Source organism: Rousettus aegyptiacus, unplaced genomic scaffold (genome assembly GCF_014176215.1).
Source record: "Rousettus aegyptiacus isolate mRouAeg1 unplaced genomic scaffold, mRouAeg1.p scaffold_m13_p_10, whole genome shotgun sequence".
Taxonomy (NCBI): domain Eukaryota; kingdom Metazoa; phylum Chordata; class Mammalia; order Chiroptera; family Pteropodidae; genus Rousettus; species Rousettus aegyptiacus.
This window is the reverse complement of record NW_023416285.1, coordinates 73,360,075-73,373,341: the sequence shown is the minus strand read 5'-3', so window position 1 is coordinate 73,373,341 and position 13,267 is coordinate 73,360,075. Positions and strand designations below refer to the sequence as shown.

Genomic DNA, 13,267 nt, shown 5'->3' with positions numbered 1-13,267 from the left:
AAAAGGAGGAAGGAATGAAAGAAAGGGAGAGAAATGAAAGGAAAGAGTGAGAAAAATTAGAAAACAAAAGGTGCTTTGGGAAATTAAAAATAAGGGTAAAATTAAAATAAGAAATTTAAAAGATTAATTCAGGAGGCTTAATATCTAACTAAAAGAGTTTCCAAAAAGAAAACAACGAGAAAAAAATTATCAAGTAAATAGTGCAAGAATATTTCCCAGAAATAAAGGCCAAGTGTAGAGTTTAAAAGAGCAGATTGAGTATGCAAATAGGGAATTATTATGTTTTACACCTAAAACTAATATAATATTTTATGTCAACTGCATCTCAAAAAAGAAGAGTATATTGAATGTCCAATATAACAAATTTTAAAAATAGCAACACCAAGATATATCAATTTAAAATTTCAAAATGCTAGTGGTATTGAAAACTCTGGAAAATTAAGAGGAATCCCACAGTTTCCTAAATAAAAAAACTTTTATACATAAAGATAACCTTTATAGAAATTAATTATAAAATCAAATATTAAAAAGAAATGATTCTAGAAGTTTTCAAAGGGGAAAAAAAAAGACCACATACAGAAGATGGGGAGTTAAAATAGTATTGAATTTCTCACCAACATTGGTGGTTAGAAGATAATGAATCATTGTTCTCAAAATTAAAATCAAAAAACAACTTTTAACTTAGATATATTTAGACATGCATAGTGTCAAAATGTTTATCTTCTTTTCACCCTTTATTAGCATGCTGTTGGAGGATGCACTCCAGTAACATATGAGAGTAAATTAAGAAAGAGTAAGTAACCAGAGCTAGAACGACTGCTGTGCAGTAATTTTAGAAAGAAATCATATGGGTACAAGTAGAAAGACATCTTCAGGAAGATCTACATGGAGAGGAAATGACAATGGTAGTGTGGAAAATAAAATTCACAGGCATTTTACAGAGGGAGGGGGTGGGAGGAGGTTCTTTGAACTTGGTAGAAGGTTCAAAGAAAACTAAGCAGGAGGCAAAAGGGGGAGTGGGGGGTTCATATCATTGTTTTATACTTTTAGGCTCAGCAGTAAACAATATTTATATGCTAGTGGTATTGAATAAGGAGGGATACCATATTTTCCTAAATAAGTAAAACTTTTTTATATAAATATATCCTTTATAGTAATTAATTATAAAATCAAATATTGAAAAGAATCTGAATGTCCAACAAGAGGGGAATAGTTAAATAAATGTCACTTAATGAAATTTAAATTAATAACATTACAGTAGTTTCTGCACATCAAGGACTAATGACAGAACATGCTTTGAGAGCAGTTTGTTAAATTGAAAGGAGGAATTGAGAAGAGAATGAAAGTTGCTTGTGTGCTACCGTCGTGGGGAACTAAAACTGCCTTGCAGAAATAGCAATCCAAAATAGGCAGCCTTGGAGCTTTGTATTTAGCATTGTCAGTATGGATTGGGAAACAGAAGGTAAATGTTTTGGTAAACTTGTGTCTGGATGGCTTTGGAAGGAAAAACACCAGGGTCAGTAATACAATAATCTCAAAGCACCCTGGAAAGAGATGGATGACTGGGGCAATATTGACCTACCTCAAGAGTGACCTAACTCATTGTGCAGCCTCTGCATACATAGGTTCTTTATTTCATTCATTTATATGATCTCCTTAAACTTCCCTAATTTAATCATTCATTCATTCATTTAATTATTCATTCCACAAATATTTATTTATAGTTTACCATATATTAGGCACTGTGGCAGGTGATAGGGACACAGTATCAACAAGATAGACAGGTCTCATATGGTATCTACTGAAATTAGTGGAGTGTACAAACAATTCAATTAAAGAAATATGTGCTATAGTAGCCAATAACAGGGGAACATAATAAATAGTTAAGAAAGTCTGGAGAAATAATTTTGAAACTGTTAAGGATAAAGATAATGAGAAGTTAGTGAGGTAGATTAAATATCTTATGATGTTGAGCTTGGACATTATGAGTAGCATGTTGTAGTGTATTAGTTCTCAATTTTTAAACCCTAAAATTTGGTGGCTTGAGAAAGAAACTTTTATTATTTCACCGTTTTTGTGGTCAAGAATTTGGAAGTGACTTAATTGGGTGGTTGTGGCTCAGGGTCTTTCACAAGGTTGCCCTCAAAATATTGGCTGGGGCTGCAGGCATCTAGAAGCTTGACAAAGTTTGATTGGAGGATCTGCTTCCATGATGGTTCACTCACATAGCTGTGAGCAGGAGGCCTCATTATGTGAGTTTCTCCAGTGGGCTGCTTGAGTATCTTTGAAATGTGGCCACTTCTCCAAGAGCATGTGATCCAAGAGTGAGCAAGGAGGCCACAATGTCTTTTATGACTTACTCTTAGAAGTCATGCATCGCCACTTCTACCACATTCTATTCATGAGAAGTCAGTCATTATGTCTACACCTTACATAAGAAGAGGAGAATTAGGCTTCAATTTTTTGAAAGAAGAGGTATCAAAGAGTTTGTAAACATATTTTGAAAGCACCACACGCATTTAGAAAAATTACCAAAAAAGTTCAGCATAGAGTGAAAGGAGGAGAGTGATGACTGATGAAGAGAAGACTGGTGAGTGATGACGTTGGAATGTTAGCTGGAGCCAGATTCCTTATTGCCTTATTAATCTTAGTGATTTGGTTTTTACTTTAAGGGCTGTGGAAGGCATTGAAAAATTTTTTTTAACAGCTTTATTGAGATATAATTCATAAATCATACTGTGTATGCATTTAAAGTGTTCAATTCAATGGCCTTTAATATTTTCTCAGAATTGTGTATCCAGTGCCACAATCGATTTTAGAGCATTTTTATTACTCCCAGAAGAAACTCTATACCATTTAGTTATTACCTCTCATTTACCCTGTCCGAGGCAACCACTGATGTTTTTTTTGTTTTGTTTTGTTTTTGTATCTATAGATTTGCCTATTTTGGCCCTTTCGTATTAATGGAATCATATAATATGTGGTCTTATGTGACTGGGTTCTTTCACTTACATTGTTTTCAAGTTTTATCCATGTTGCTCATATATCAATACTTTATTCTTCTTATGGCTGAATGATACTTCATTGCATGGATATACTACATTTTATCTATCAGTTGATAGACATTTAGGTAGTTTTCGCTTTTTGGCTATTATGAATAATGTTGCTATAAACATACATGTACAAATTTTTATATGGATATATTTTCATTCTCTTGGGTATATACTTAGGAGTGGAATTATTTGGTCATATGATAACCATATATTTAACTTTTTGAGGAACTGACAGACTGCTTTCCAAAGTGGCTGCACCAATTAATATTTCTGTTAACAATGTATGAGAGTTCCAATTTCTTCACATCTTGTCAACACTTGTCATTATCTTTTTGATAGCAGCCTTCCTAGTGAGTGTTATGTGGTATCTCATTGTGTTTTTAATTTACATTTCTGTTTTAAAATGTAGGTTTTGTTATCATTCAGGTATGGCAAAGTCAACAGATCAGATTGCCATTGAAAAGATAGCTGTTACACTCAAAGATCCCAAGAGGAAAGGACAAACCAAGCCTGGGATGTAAGAATCTGATAAAGGAGGTGGTTAGGAGTATGGGTTCTGGACTGATAAATTTGCATATGAAAGATGTGCTTGTAGGCAAGTCCTTTACTATTTCTAAGAATTGGCTAGCCCTGGGAGGGGCAGGTACTTTAGGGTCAGCAAGGCTCCAAAATGTCAAAGCATCTGATTGTTAATGATGTGGAACATCCGTTCATGTGCTTATTGGCCATTTGTATGTATTTTTTGGAGAAGCATCTGCTCAGATCCTTTGCCCATTTTAAAAGTTGGATTATTATTTTTTATTATTGAATTGCAATAGTTCTTTATACATTCTATCACAAGTTTCTCATCAGATACATGATTTGCAAAAAATTTCTCCTATTCTGTGGATTGTTTTTCACTTTCTTGATGTTGTCTTTTGAAGCACAAAAGGGAGAGTTTTTAATAGGAATTGCCCAAACCAAATTTACATTTTAGAAAGAATACTGTTTGTAGTATAGCTAATTGCATGTTGGTGAGCAAGCCCAGAGAAGAAAACCCAGTTAGGGGGTCAGTTGCATTGATACAAGAAAGGGATAGCAGTGGCCTGGAATAGAGCTATAGTGAAAGAACAAAGAGAAATGGGGTTTAATAGGAACTAAAATGTCTGGGACTTGGAAATTGATTGTCTATTGATGAGGAGTACAAGAGTGTAATCAAGAGAGAAAAATCAAATGAAGCCTAGGTATCTTTGGGTTGGGCAACTTCAGGACACATTGCAAGCATAATTAAAGGAACACTAGAGATGGATTTTTCTCATATAGTTGGTATTCAAATAAAATTTAAATATATAAATGTCTAACTTCTGCAACTGAAAGGCATATAAACTAAATGGAACATAAATATATTTAATTGTTTTTTATTGAGGGAAACCAGGAGATGATGTTTGGATGCAAAAAATTCATTACCACAAAAAGTTTTTTCTCCCTCTGAAAGTGTTATAATGCAAATTTCCTTTTGATTTTAGACAAACATGATTTGAATATAAGTTGTATTGTTTTTAGCAATTATATGTCACATTTCAGAATTATTACTTAAAAAAATATAAAAAAAGGATTAATTCATTAATACCTTAAGACTTAGACTAGATGAAGGGAAAGAAAGTTTTAAAAAGTGTTTGAAAAAAGTGCTTATTGAGGAGAACTGGGTCTGATTACACATTGATAATTGAGTATGTTGAATACAAAGTTTATCTGAGATATTCAAGAGAAGGTTGCCTAAAAGGCATTTGGGTATATGAATCTGATGCCCACCAGAAACATCTAAATTGTAAATCTAGATTTTTGGTTTCATTTTCATATGAACAGAAATTAAAAATCATTAGAGGTATTGAGATGTATTCAGAGAGTTAGACAGTATAAATAGAAGAGGGTGCCAAAAAGATCAGCCAGAGAGGTAGCAGGAAAACTGGTAGAGTCTGTATGACAGATGTCAAGGGAAGAAAGCTCAACAATGTGAAATATTTTTTTGAGAAGTCAAGCAAAAAATTGTCTATTGATTATAGGAACACAGAGATTAGAAATGATCTTAGTAAGAGGCAGAGTAGTCAAGGTGGAAGTCAGGGTGCAATGAGTTAAAGAGTCAATACAAGAGGAAGAAATAGAGATAGTGAGTATAGAAATAGTTATGTACTTTAATGGAAGGAGAATATGGAATGAGGGAACAGTGTTTGTGATTTGGGAGAGGGCTGAAAAGAAGGCAATAAAAAGATATTAAAAATACAAGTGAACAACTTATGGACTAGATTCTGTAAGACTAAAGACAAAAAACTACACCAATGCTATACTTTACTTAGTAAATCTGTTTCTCACATTGGTATAAGTTAGTATCTAATTATTTTATGTGTAAGCTGGGATTGAATGAATGAGTGAATATATCGTAGATAATGAGAGCCAGGTTTCTCACTGATGGAGAAAGAAGTTATAAATAAGGGAAGGGAAAATGCTAGAATAAACCTATGGTGTTGGATTAGAATCTATGGTGTTCAAAAAAAAAAAAAAAAACTCATGGTTTTTATATATGTCCATGTAAGAATGTCCAGACCTATAAAGAATTTTTATAAGAGTTTACTTGACCCTAAACTGACAATAATTGCCAGGAAGCAAGATCTCAAAATCTCTGGAGCAATTACAGTTTTGCAGCTTCTTTTATGCATTTGAAATTAAGAAGGGAACATAAGAGAGATTACACAAAGGTGAGAGAAAGCAAGGAGGGGATTGAATTACAGGATAGTTAATAAGATTATGTGCTCTCTTTAGGGTGGCTACATTTATTTTGAAGGTGTGTTAACATAGATGCACAGAAATGATGGACAGGTCTTGCCTAAAGCAAAGATAAACCTTTTACAAAAAAATTATATGCCAGAAGCATGACTATGAACCGTGACTACCCACTTAGGAATTTATGATCAGATCACCCTATGAGGTTACTTTCTGTAGAATCCCTTTTTTGTCCACATATTTATCTATCATATATCATGTATATTGATGAAAATAAATATAAATTGTATGCATATGTGCATTAATATACATGCATACATACATAAGCACATACATACATACACACATACATACATTCATACATACATACATACATACATACATACATACATACATACATACATACAATTCCTTAGCTCTGTTTACTAAGAGGGCCTAGGAACAATGATATCCCAGTAGCAATGAGCACATCTAGCACTCAGATTGGTTCCTAAATGACATTCTTTAATAAAAGCAACCAGGGGCTGGGGCAATATGAACCTGGACCATCTTGTGGTACCAGAAAACAAGGTCATGCTCAAAAAGGGAAGTGGACATGTCAAAAGGCCACATAGACTAGCCCGAAGAGCTCCAAATGGCTAAAGTTGAGCAATTTGAGAAACAAAATCAGTAACGATAATATTGAATTATAGCCCATAGAATAAAATACCCATGAGTCCATATTATAAATATAATTAAACAAATAAATTAGAGAGAAGGAACAACTATTCTTTATAGAAAAATTCCAATAGAATAAATGAGAGATATACAGAATCTCTCTTAGGCAAATACAACAGTAATAATTGTTGCAGGCAAGATCCACTGATGGATGGTAGAAATAATGGGTGAAAGTTTGAGGAGAAACAGGATTTTTGCAAAGTCTCAAAGTAACTCTCTCAAGGTATTGATGCAAAAGAAAAAAAATTGTAACATTATTGGCAGATATCAACTTAACTAAGTAAGTAGTCACTTTAATACCATCAGTAATAAGATGTATTGATATAATGTACCCTCTGATAAGATGCATTGAGAACATAGTATCGTTTCTGTGGCATTTTTGCCCCAAATGCATAATTTCAATCTAATTATTAGAAAATATCAGAGAAACCAAACTGAGAGACATTCTACCAAATGACTACTAATCAATACTCATCAAAAGTGTCAAGGTCATGAAAGACAAAGAAAGACTGATGAACTGTCATAGTTTGGAGATGACTACAGAAACACAACTAAAAGCATTATGGGATCCTGGATTGTATCCTGGGACAGAAAAGGGACATTAGGGGAATAATGGTAAAATCTGAATAAGGCTATAGTTTTGTTAATAGTATTGTAACAATTTTAACTTCCTGGTTTTGGTCATTATGGTTATGCAAATCGTTAAAATTAGAGGAAGCTTGAGTGAAGGGTATACATGAGCTCTGTACTATTTTTGTAACTTCTAAAGTCAAACTATTTCAAAATAAAAAGTTTTAAAAAAAAGAATAAAGGTGAAGGGTGAGCTCTGGAGTACAAGGGGAAAAGTAGCCTTAGCCTTAGTTTAGTCTTAGTAGCATAGTTTAGGAGCTATGCCTTTCTCATGGAACCAAGAGGACTGGCAGAAAGCATGAGTGATCATGCAGGTAGGTTTACTGGCTTGTTGGCAGAGAAGACCATGGCTGCACCCCTAATGCCCATCACGGGATCTGCCATAGAGTAGAGACTCAATAAATGCTTATTGAATCGAACAGGCTTGGGTTCAAGTCATGCCTACAATATGATTATATCATTATTTCTAGATATGACCTTAGGCAAGTTACTTACTCAATTTGTGCCTCTGTTTCCTCTGCAACTGGGGATAATAAATCCAGTTGTTGAGTAAGAAATTAATATATATTCACCAAAATCTGTTTCTTTTTTTTTCCTGGGCACACATCTAGATAATGCTTCCCAGCCTCCAATTATGTTAGGCACATACTGACCGGCACATCATATATGTTTAATGAAAGAATGTAACATTAACATGGTCCATTATAAACTTCATTGTCACCAGCTCTTTTTGATCTTGATCCATGATGACATTTTGCTGGTACAGGAGATGGTTAAGACCAAATGAAAATTTCCACTGGATAATTTGTTGTAATGGATATGATTTGTTTTATACAGAAGTAACTGACAATGATTAATACTTCCCTAATTATGAGTCATGGAAAAGTAATGTATTTTTAATTCCTTGATACTGGATAGAACTGGAAGAAAATAATAATCGTGAAAAATTTTGCCAGAGTGCCCCTCCCCACCCCCAGCCCCACTCATCTAATTTAAGAACACACTATTATTAGAAGCTGTGTGAGGGCAGATGGGTGTGTTATGGCTAGAGAATAGGAAGATCGAACCACAGGTAACAAAAACTTGCTGACCACTGAGGTCGGGTTCTCTTAGGTTGTAGTACCTTAGGTTAACTCATCAATTATTAAGATTTTGAATCTCAATTTTTCTAGTTCAGTAATATGGTCAAGTCCATTAAATGAATGAGTTACATGAATTCATGGAATAGTATGCCAATCAATTTCTCGTGAGAATAATATATAAACCAGAATACTGATTTATTAGTTTACAGTGATAAATGTAACCAGAGAGCATATATTCTTATTGGCTGCTTGATACATTCTGTCTTGGTAGGAAAATCTGTCTGGGAAGACATATACTTATCAGAAAAGTTTTCTGGTAAATAGGAATCTGGAGGAAGAAGAGTTAGATGGGAAATCTTAAAGACCAAGGTTATCAAATTATGATAACTGAGTGCAACTATTTTAGTAGTAAGGACAAATTTCTTAAGAGAGGATTTCTTTTTCTCCACTGATATTTCTTTAACATGAATTGAGCTAGAATGGTCTAACTCCTAGCTTCTCACTATCCCATTACCTATCCCAGGGCAGGGTGACATCTGATTGGTAAATTCAGGAAGAATGACCTCAACATCTTGCCTCGTTTCCTCCCTTTTTCTTGAGTAAAGCTGCTTTCAGAGAGTATATACTTCTTCCAGGATTTAAGATTTACTTAGTGCAGTACGTTGTTCAGGGCCAACTTCTTCATTAGTCACAGTGGACATAGTCTAGGGTCCAGAATACTTTCAGGGGCTCTTAAGATGTTTTGTTTTAATTTAAATTCAAAAGAAAAAAAATGAATTTGTAAGTCAAAGAAAATGTTCTAAAATATATTAATATATTTTTATTTATATCAATGCAGTAATAAAATATAATTTAAAAACTTTTTTTTTTTAAATGGAGGAAGTGTCTGTGACCCCACACAAGACAAAATGTGGCTCTATTCTAAACAGGGTGGGGAAGTCTATCCAATTCAGGGGTTCAGGAGACAGGTCAGTTTGGTACTGATAAACTACATTCTCCAGTTAGCTCTTATCAGTTCAAGGTTATATTTGAACTATTATTTACCTTACACTTGTACTTTTTCTCAATTTGGACAGAGAAGAACTATGCGGTTTACTGGCTCCGTGAAGAATCACAGGAATATGCGGTTTACTGGCTCCGTGAAGAATCACAGGAATATATATTTACTGAATCAAACAGAAAAAGACTGGAGAATTTGTGTACTGAGCAGAGCTAACTTGATCAATACTGGTCAATCTCTATCAAAATATTGTTATTTAACTTTCATTTTCCGTGCTCCATGTGGATCAAATCTTTCTATGTTTTAGAATTAGCCAAAAGAAGAATGATGAAACTCATTGACGTCATCCTACAAATCATGATTAATTTCTATTTGGAATACATTTTTTGCAGGAATCTATCCAAGCAAACAATGAGAAATTCCTATTTCCTACCATGAACAAATGTCCAATGCAGGGCATGTTTCAAAACACTCACATACATCTGTATGGGATCCAAAGCAAAATCTGGCACTGTTCCATATATTAAAAAGTCACTTATGTTAGGTGATATTATTACATTCAGATAGCAAGTTGGAATGACAAATGACATTTTGCTAGGAAAATAATTATACTCTATTTTTTTTCCCTAACCTAGTTAATTTGATTTAAACCCCGGATATTTCTTTGAGTTTTAGTTTTAAAGCTGTGAAAGTTTTGGTTCTTGATTGACGTTTTTAGCTAATTTTAATTAAAGAATTTCCTGATAATAAAACTAAAGCATTATTATTTATGAATGAATAAAAACAAGTTAGAAAACATATTTAATCCTTTCAATTCAGTTAGAGAATAAATTAATATTTATCAAGCACCTGATATGTATCAAGCATTTACTTACTTTAATTTTTTTTTAATGTTTATAGCAGCTTTATTCAGAATTGTCAGAACTTGGTGCAACCAAGATGTCCTTCAGTGGGTGATGGATGAATAGTGGTACACCATGCAATGGAGTATTATTCAGCGATAAAAAGAAATGAACCATCAAGCCATGAGAATACATAGAGGAAATGAAAATACGTACTGCTGGTGAGCAAAGGAGACAGTCTGGAAAGGCCCGCACACTGTGTGATCCCACTCACATGTGAATTAGTGCTCCACTTGTGAGTTTACCTGTGCTGGCACCAGCCAGGCTATGCTCCATTCCGGAGGCCCCACACTGGCATCGGCACATACTCCCTGCCTGCGCTCTTTGACTTTGTGGCTAAGATTAACAGGAACTTTTCATCCATACTATCCCGTGTAATCCTTAAAATGGTCTTCTAAGATTAGCCTCACTCCTACTTTCCAATTGAAGAAATTGAGGCTAGGAACAATTAATTACCTTTATAGAGTCCATATATTAATGACATGGAAAAATTGAAAATGCGAATCAAGTTTAAAAACCAATATTATTTTCCACTTTAGGATCTTATTCCTCTTAGTAAAAATAACAATGATAATTATTTGGATCTGTATGTCTTATCGCAGAAAAATTACAACAAAGCTTCTTAAGACTAGGACCATGTCTTATACTTTTACAGTATTCCTAATAAATTCTTAAGGAATTCTGGCTGAGTGAAGAGGAATAACTCCTGGTATTTATATAACGGTATTTAATTTTTCAGTGAGATTTCAATGATAGAAATAAATTGTGTTCTTTGACACCTTAGTATTTACATGCAATTATTCCGATTTACTTCGCATCAGAGATCTTTCATCATCCTATTTAAATTTACCTTATATAAAAAGTGTATAAATGTATATGAAGCTTCTATGCTGTAATTCTTGGAATGTGCATTATGATATCATGCTCATACAAACTATATTGGACTCGCAGATTGTTTAAGGTATTTAATTTACCAATACCATTCTGAACCTTCTATGAATTTTTCTAGGTACTTTTATCTTTTTACTACTGGGAAGAATGGTATAAAATTGATTGTAAAATGATATTTCTAGTTATTGTTTTGAAAACATAGACAAAGAAATGGACACTGCTTTCTGAAAAGGTTAGCCCGAAAGTGTTAACTAGCCCTCGGTCTTGGAAACTCATATTTGGCTGCACTCAGTTATCATCCATGTTCTCTTCACCTTAGGATTGGTGCTCTTGCCCTGTTCCCTCACGCCTTTCCTATCATAATACATACCAGCCTAAATCAAACTAATCATGATCCTCAAATTCTATCCTAATTAGCAAAATTCAAGAATTTGCCTTTCTGGCAGGCCATTACCAAACATTAATTGAGAAGTTTCAGTTCTTAGGTAGGGACTGAGAGGAAAGTCTAGTAGGTGGAATATGCTACTTGGCTCGAGGCCCAGTTTATATTTTTCATCAGCAAATAACACCTTACCTTAGGGTAATCATCTTTCAGAATGCCCTTGAACTTGCCCACTTACCCTCTCACAACTTGAGGAGTTAAAAAAATATATCATGAAATTTAAGAACCCAAATGAATTTCATTATAAAGAACTTCACATTTTACTTTAACAAGCATTTACAGAAAACTTACTATAATAGTTAAACCTTTTTAGATGCCACAATGAGAAAACCACTCAGGTTAGCTTAGGCCAAAAAAAGGAGAAATTTATTTTATGAATATAGAAATGTCTTAAAGAAACCAAGGAGAGGGATGCAGCTAGCTGGCCCCAGGAAAGACTAGAACTAAACCAGTGAGAACCCAGACACTGCTTTCTCTCCATCCCTCCAATCTCTCTGCTGCTCAGCTTCATTCTTTTCTCTACGATAACTTCCCTTGCTCCCCAGGCCTATGCAAAATAAAATTCCCCCAGCTCCTGAATTAACCTCAACCAGGCAAACAGGCTTTGTTGCACAAAGAGACTGAATCTCTCCAGAATCCCAAATATTTTATGCTTACTTAAATGGTATTTTTAAAAAAATAGCAAACGGATTCCTTTGGTTCAAAAGAGGTACAGTGAAAAGTCTTTCTAGCTTTCCTCTAGCTGCCTAGTTTCCTTTCTCAAAGGTAACCAATGGTACCAGTTTGTTTCATCTCCTTCCAGAGATACTTTGTATATATATGTAATAAAATACGTCTATCTACCTATTCTCCTCATTTTTGTACACTAAAGGCAGTATTCCATACATACATTTTTCACTGAGCAGTTTATCTTGAAGATTACACAGTATCAGCAGAGTGCCATTATTTTTTTTTATTATAGGATTTCACATTTTGATGCAACAGACTGCATTTAACCAGTTCCCTACTGATAAAAATTTAGGCTTTTCCATTTTTTTTTTTTGCTATTACAAATAATTTTGCAATAAAAAAATAGGAAAAATATATACTTTTTTTTTTTTTTTTTAGGCCAGGCAACCCTTGGTTGACCTCACAGATTGCAAGGACCTTGTCAGCTTACAATCACTTATTTATTTTTTTAAATTTTATATGACTACAACACCTGGTCTTCCTAGGTGGTCTCCCATCCAAGTTCTAACCAGGCCCAACCCTGCTTAGTCCAAGATCAGACAGGATTGGGCTTGTTCACAGTGGCATGGCCATAGACTATATATACATTTTTAGAGTAATTTTTTTTCTGTGAGCTGTCTTTTTTTATGCTTTGATCTTTTTTTTTTTTTTAATCTATTGGGTTGTTGGTCTTTTTCTTATTGATTTCTAGGTGTTTGTGTATTAAAGAAATGAGTTCTTTGTCTCTGATATGAATTGCACTTTTTGTTGTATATTTATATATTGTCTTATGATTTTACCATGGTGCTTTTTGTTTTTGTTCCCATTCTAAATTCCCAGTAAGGGGCTAATTGGGTAACGACTCCCACCCTTGGTTAATTAACTGCAGCCAGGAAAGCAGAGTCACTTTTTTATACCCTAGAGTCCAAAGGAATGGGGGCCGGTAAAACTACAGGGGAAATTATGAGCTAAAAGCAGTTTAAAACATTTCAATGTATAGAGAACACTTTCTAGTCATTGGGGATGTATCTCCTTGAATAGGAGAAAGAGCTTACAGTTTTAGTGAAGATACAGACAAACATAAT

The 13,267-nt window shown here is 34.0% G+C and overlaps 1 pseudogene; it reads right to left on the bottom strand.

Moving 5' to 3' along the window:
* Nucleotides 1–12,663: 12,663 nt before the first annotated feature.
* On the bottom strand, nt 12,664–12,780 carry LOC118609256 (annotated as a pseudogene).
* Nucleotides 12,781–13,267: the final 487 nt, after the last annotated feature.